Source organism: Monodon monoceros, unplaced genomic scaffold (genome assembly GCF_005190385.1).
Source record: "Monodon monoceros isolate NGI ecotype Baffin Bay Population unplaced genomic scaffold, NGI_Narwhal_1 Super_Scaffold_8, whole genome shotgun sequence".
NCBI classification, from domain to species: Eukaryota; Metazoa; Chordata; class Mammalia; order Artiodactyla; family Monodontidae; genus Monodon; species Monodon monoceros.
In genome coordinates, this window is record NW_021703785.1 from 34,638,296 (window position 1) to 34,644,809 (window position 6,514).

General features: G+C 39.3%; 1 pseudogene; it reads left to right on the forward strand.

Moving 5' to 3' along the window:
• The window catches only part of LOC114888054, a 62,495-nt pseudogene that overhangs the window by 49,188 nt on the left and 6,793 nt on the right, over positions 1-6,514 (forward strand).

A 6,514-nucleotide genomic window follows, 5' to 3' on the forward strand; every position in this document is an offset into this window, starting at 1 on the left:
GCCATCCTTTCTAAGGATAGTAGAACCTCCTGGGGTGGCAGGAGGGAGCAGTGTGTCAAAGGTTGAGAAATATAAGAAAATATGGCAAAACTAATATTACAGGACTGTAACTCAGGGTTTGGGAAAGAAATGAGAATTGATACTGGTAACCTAGTGGGGACAAACATAAAGGGGCCTTGTTTGTCCTGACAGAAGTTTGGATGTTTATCCTGAAGGCTGTGGGAAACCCTAATAAACAATAAGATGGACTTCTGGTTTAGAGGCTCACTCGGACCTCCATGTGGAAGGCAGTTGATTGGGTGCAGGGTGAATTGTAATCTAAAGGTCCCACTTAAGTTATAAAAGGTTGGACTGCATTTTGGAGATCCAAGAGAGAATGGGTGGGGCCTGGTGACCAGCTAGAAAAGGAAGGGCAGCAAGCTTGGGTGACAGTTTACAGCTGCATCTTTTTGTGAGATACAGAGCACAGTAGGAAGGGATTGGGGGTGGGGAGAGGATCTTACTTGATCTTTAGTGATATAGAGGGGCCTGGTAGACGGGTCTGGGCCCAAGGTTCAGATCTGGGCTTTTTGGGAGGACAGGTGTTTGAAGGCATGGGAGATACTTAGGTTACCCACAAGACGATACAAAGAATCATGGGTCTGTGAGCTTTTTAAGTGAGTGTATGTATATATATTATTTTTTAAATTTTATTTATTTATTTATGGCTGTGTTGGGTGTTCGTTTCTGTGCGAGGGCTTTCTCTAGTTGCGGCAAGTGGGGGCCACTCTTCATCGCGGTGCGTGGGCCTCTCTTAAGTGAGTATATTTGAGGATGTTTATAAGCTGAGAGAAAGTAGCCAGCAGAGGAAGGGTGTGAAGATTTAGGATAGGAAATGATTGTTCATTTGTTTTCAAAAAGCTGAATACTTATCGTGTGCCTGGACTTTTTCTAGGATCTGGGGTTCACACCATCTGTTATCTCTTCTGCAAGGACAGTTCCACTCATCCCCTTGGTGAAGAGAAGTCAGATTATTCTTTGCATCCCATTCAGGTGTAGGAACTGTTCTGTACCTCTGAAGGGACTTTACTTAAGCAGAGTAATAAGTTAGAAATCAAAAGAAATTACAGCTGGAAGGGACCTGAAAGGCCACTGTACTTAATTTTGCCACATATTTTACATTGAATGTAACAAAAATTTATTGTTGAGCCCATTCTCTTCAGAGTTCCTTCACTGAACTTCCTTTATGTCTTGCATCCAGTGGGGCTAGCTTGTAGATTTTGGCCTCCTCCTAAATTTGCTTCTTCATCCATATTACATTTTGCCCGGACTATGGCAGAAGCTCCTGGGTGGTTTCACGGCCCCTGGGCTCCGTTCCTCTGTTTATCTGCCTACTCAGTTTAAGTGATCTTCTAACGTAAAAACATACGCTTAAAATAATGCTGCTAATGGCTTGCCCACACAGAGTTAGTGCATACTAGCCTCCCAGCGTGTGCTCTGCACAGAGGCGTGTAGTCTGAACTGTGCTCGGCCAAGCCTCATGGGGCTCTTTGGCCCTGAGGAAGGGGAGCTTTTTGTGATCACTCCCTTTATCTAATCGGTCCTTCAGCAGCGGGGTGTCTTTTTCTAATCAGCGGAGGCACCCTTACTCAGCCAGTGGTAGCCCCAGGCCTCATCACCTGTGGGATACAAGCCATGCTCTCTCCCAGGCTTGCTTCGGCCAGCATCTCTATTTTCCGTTCTGTCTCTTCTCACACTTGGACCCCTGGCCTTTAGTTATCCCCACCTGCAGTATTTACAGTGTCCAGCAGGTGTCAGGCTTGAGTGTCTTTGCACAGATACTCCCTGTGCAGTTAATGCACATTGTACTCCAACTCTGCATACTCTCATCTTTCTAGATTGTACTTCAGGGTTATCATGAAGCCGTCACTTAGATATAACTTTTTGCCTCCATAGGAACCTCTGTGCATAAAAGTTATGGTTCTTTATCTCATGTGATTGAAATTTTGAGTTTATACATCGCCCTCCTTAATGAAGGCTTTAAGGGCAGGAGTCGTTTCTAATCCTTAGCACAGAATAGATGCTTTGTTTTTTATTTAGATTTTTTTTTTTTTTTTTTTTTGCGGTATGCGGGCCTTTCACTGCTGTGGCCTCTTCCGCTGCGGAGCACAGGCTCCAGACGCACAGGCTCAGCGACCATAGCTCATGGGCCCAGCCGCTCCGCGGCATGTGGGATCCTCCCAAACCGGGGCACGATCCCGTGTCCCCTGCGTCGGCAGGCGGACTATCAACCACTGCGCCACCAGGGAAGCCCTTTAGATGCTTTTTAATCATGATAAAATATATGGTTTAAATCACTCATTTTACAATAATTTTGGTTTAGGTTGTGACAGAAATAAAGTTTACAGAAGTCGTGTTCCTGTGATTAGAAATAAAGATGTGACCTTCTAGTTGTGTAAAGCTCTTAAATGCTGTGTAAGTGCATCGTGTGCGCTAAGGAACCTGGAGCTAAGTGGGGTAGTTGTGAGAGAGAAAGACTTAACTATGTTAACAAAGGTAAGCCTTCATTGTGTCCTGCCAACATTTGATAGTTGTTTTTGGGGCAAACTAAACCAATAAAATTTTAAACTTGTTCTCCCCATTAAATGGATTGAATAAATCGGCCACTTTGGTGCACCTGTGTGTTGCGAGTTGTCCACTTGGAGATGGAGGTTTAGAAAGTGAGTTTCAGTCTTGTTTAAGTCTCTTCCCATCAGACTGGTCTCGTGATTTCCTACACACCATGTTACTTCCTGTCTACCTTTTCTTGGTGTTGTTCATGCCTGGATTGTCTCCTGTGCCTGCTCAAACCTTGGACCATTCTCATTTGTACCATGGAAGTTTGTCATGCTGGATACTGTCAGAACTAATTTTACTTAAGTTTGTGTGAAGCCACAAACCACACATTTTGTATATTTTCTGTTCTTTGTGTTTGTCTGTATTTTAATGTTTCTCTTCAAGAAACATTATGGGAAGGGAAATAGCAAGATGTAAAGAGCAAAAAAGTCATGATGATCTTTAAATTGTTAGAACATGTATCTGCAGTCATAATTATAATAAACTGTGGTATGCGTTAAAATAGGAAATATATGTAACGTCCCGTAAGAGCAGCAAACTCAGTGGTGTTAGTGGGGGGGGTGTCATGGAAGTAATCACAAAGCAGGTGACTGTAAGTTGGGGTCCTGAAATATTAGTGTGTGTTCCTTGTGTCCAGTAGTGGTCTGGAGGGGTCAGGAAGCCTGCCTTCAGTTTGAGGGAACAGAGGGTTTGAGGTTCTCTCTCTTCTGTTGCTCTAGTATACTGCATAGCACCTAATAAAATACTGGGTTTATAGTTGACATTTACATTGCTGATTGATCATCAAGATTGGCATGTATCATTGGAAATGGAAATAGGAAGAGTCTTATGCTTTTTAGGTTTTTCTTTTTTTTCCTATGTCTGAAAAGGTATGTAGTATTTTACTGAGTGGTTGGGAATAAAGTTTGCAGTGTTCAGTGTATTCAGTTTTAGTATCTAAATAGAATTAAACTGCTGCTGTTAACTGGAATAACACTTTGTTACTGACAAGTTTTAGAATGCATCTGTTCGTCAATTACCTGTTTGGGAAGATTGTAGTTAATGATTTTAAGAATGTGGCTATAAACCTCCAATTGACTCAAGAAAAGCAAATAAGTCAAGGTTGACAAATGTATAGGCTCTTCATCTTATTGTGTATGTGTGTGTGTGTGTGTGTGTTTTTCTGTTATTTGTCAAGGTGTAAAGAACTCTATCGCTCTTAAGACAGTAAACTTCACGGGGTGTAATCTGACATGGCAGGGAGCAGATCACATGGCCAAGATCTTAAAGGTGATGTTTTTATGTTTGAACTTTCATGAAAACATATGTGATTGAAGCACATTAATATATTGGTACAAATGGCAGTTAATTTTTGTCTTTTGATACCTGTGAATGCAGCTTTCGTTTTGTTGAAAGAATATGACCAGTTTTCAGTTTGGGATTCTACCATTTAGTAAAGATAGTCCACTTAATTTTAGAAATAAGAGATTTAATATATAATACATAATAATATTTTTATGTAGTTTTAGTTACTGAAAACATTGATTGTGATACTGTCAAAAAACTATGCCATTATAGTCTTCAAGACTTAAATGAATCAAGTGTTTATTAGCTGCTGTAGTTTATAAACTAATAAAATCACTACATCAGCAATTTGTAAATACAGTTTTTAAAATAATGCCTTACCAACTTTACAGTGGTTATAATGACTGTATTTAGGCCTAAAGTTATTTAATAATTTGACATGAAGCCTTTTTAATAGTTTGATGGTGCAGATCAGGGATAGGTAAACTATGGCTGGTGGGCCAGATCCAGCCTGTCGCCCGGTAAAGAAAGTTTTTTTGGAACATAGTCGCACCCATTGTTTAGAAAGTTTTTTTGGAACATAGTCGCACCCATTGTTTACATGGTAGCTATGGCTACTTTCACCCTACGCCAGTGGGGTTGAGTAATTGCAACAGAAACTGTATAGCCCACAAAGCTGGAAATGTTTAAATTTAGATTTTAAAAATTGAAAAATTCTTTGAGCCTATACAGGGCAAGTGCATTGACCCCTGCGGTTGAAAACAGTCAAGAACTTGGGTGCCGAAGCCAAATGGCCTAGGTTCAAATTCCCTTTCTCCCATTTCATAGCTAGTGACCATGGACAAATCACTTAAACTCTGTGCCTCATTATGAGGTTTAAATGAACTAATTTGTATAAATAGTGCCTGGCACATAATAAGCACTGTGTAAGTGATTGCTGTTATTTCTGCTTGCAGCTTTTATAAGTTATTGTTAATAGAAAAATGACACTAATGATTTTCGTTTTAGAGTGTCAAAGGCACTTTGAGTCTTTTATTTTTTCAAGAATGTAATAAGACTTTTTTCATTTAAAGTCAGTGTTCCCTATTACCATAATTTATTTTATGAATATAAAGAATTGAATGTCTTTAAGACAGTACTTGTGGTTAAATGTCAAACCATTATTTTCCCAAGGCACATCAAACTGGCTCTGCATAGTCCAGGCCTCTAAAGTTTGTGTGCATACCCTAGGTAACATGTGAGATCTATTTTGTAATAGTTTTTAAAATAATGCCTTGGACTTCCCTGGCAGTCCAACAGTTAAGACTCTGCGCTCCCAATGTAGGGGGCCCAGGTTCGATCCCTGCTCAAGGAACTAGATCCCACATGCATGCTGTAACTAAGAGCCCGCATGCCACAACTAAAAGATCCGGCATGCCGCAAGTAAAGATCCGGCACAGCCAAATAAATATTTAAAAATAATAATAATAATAAAATAATGCCTTAGATTTAGGAAAAGAAAATATTAGAACCTATTTGCCTTTGTATCATTTTTAAAATATCTGTGTGGTTTATAATGTACATACATTATATGTGTAGAACTTTGTGTATATAATTTGTTAATAAATAAGATGCATATTAAAAAGTTTTCTTATGGGTTGCCCAGTCAGGTGTTTGGAGACCAGTGGAGGACAGAATGATGACATTTAGAGCCTCAGCAATGATAGAATTTAGAACCAATTCCCTGACTTAGAAGATCAGGAAAATAATTCATTGACTGTAATTGAGTTGTCCAACTTTACATAACTGTTCAGAAACAGGTCATCCAGTGACTGGAATCTAATCACTGACTGACTAGAATGTGGGTCACTGGACTCGTGAAGCAGAACTGACTGTTTAATTTCTCAGCTTGATTCTCCTGGCACATATGCTTGATACGTGTGTGTGTAAACCTCTGACATAATAAGCCATACTCAGTAGGCACACCCTGTTTCCTTATTGAAGCATCTTAATTTTGTCCCATTAAATCTTTGAAGTATCAGACTACCAGAAGGCACGAGGAAACCTGGGCTGAGAGTCTTCATTCCAGGAGACCTGATCTTGACTGTATGGCTGGTTTGAGGCGCATCACTCTGAACTGCGACATGCTCATTGGTGACTTGGGTGCAAGTGCTTTTGCAGAATCTCTTAGTGAGGATTTGTGGCTTGTAGGTAAATTCTAAAATTGGAAATATTGAATTTTTAATATGATACATGCTTAGCTTTTGGCATGATACTGTTGTGATAGGAATTTTTTTTAAAGCCTCATTTTTCTGATAGGTTTTATTTTGCTTGTCAACTTTCTCTATGAGTTGCATATATTCATTGTAGAAAATGCAGTTACAAGAGAACAATTACCTATAATCTTAATACCCAGACATAATCACTGTTCATTTTGGTGTATATACTTTCAGTCTTTTTTTTTCTATGAATATATTTTGTACACTTAGGGATAACAAAAATAAAATTGTAGTATACTTGCTATTTCATATTCCTGCTTTTTTCATTTAATGATGTATCATGTAGTATAGCATCATATTGATGTCCCATAGTTTAATCAATTCTTTGCCATTAGATTTAGACAGTTTGTTTTTCCCTGTCAGAAACATTGTGAATA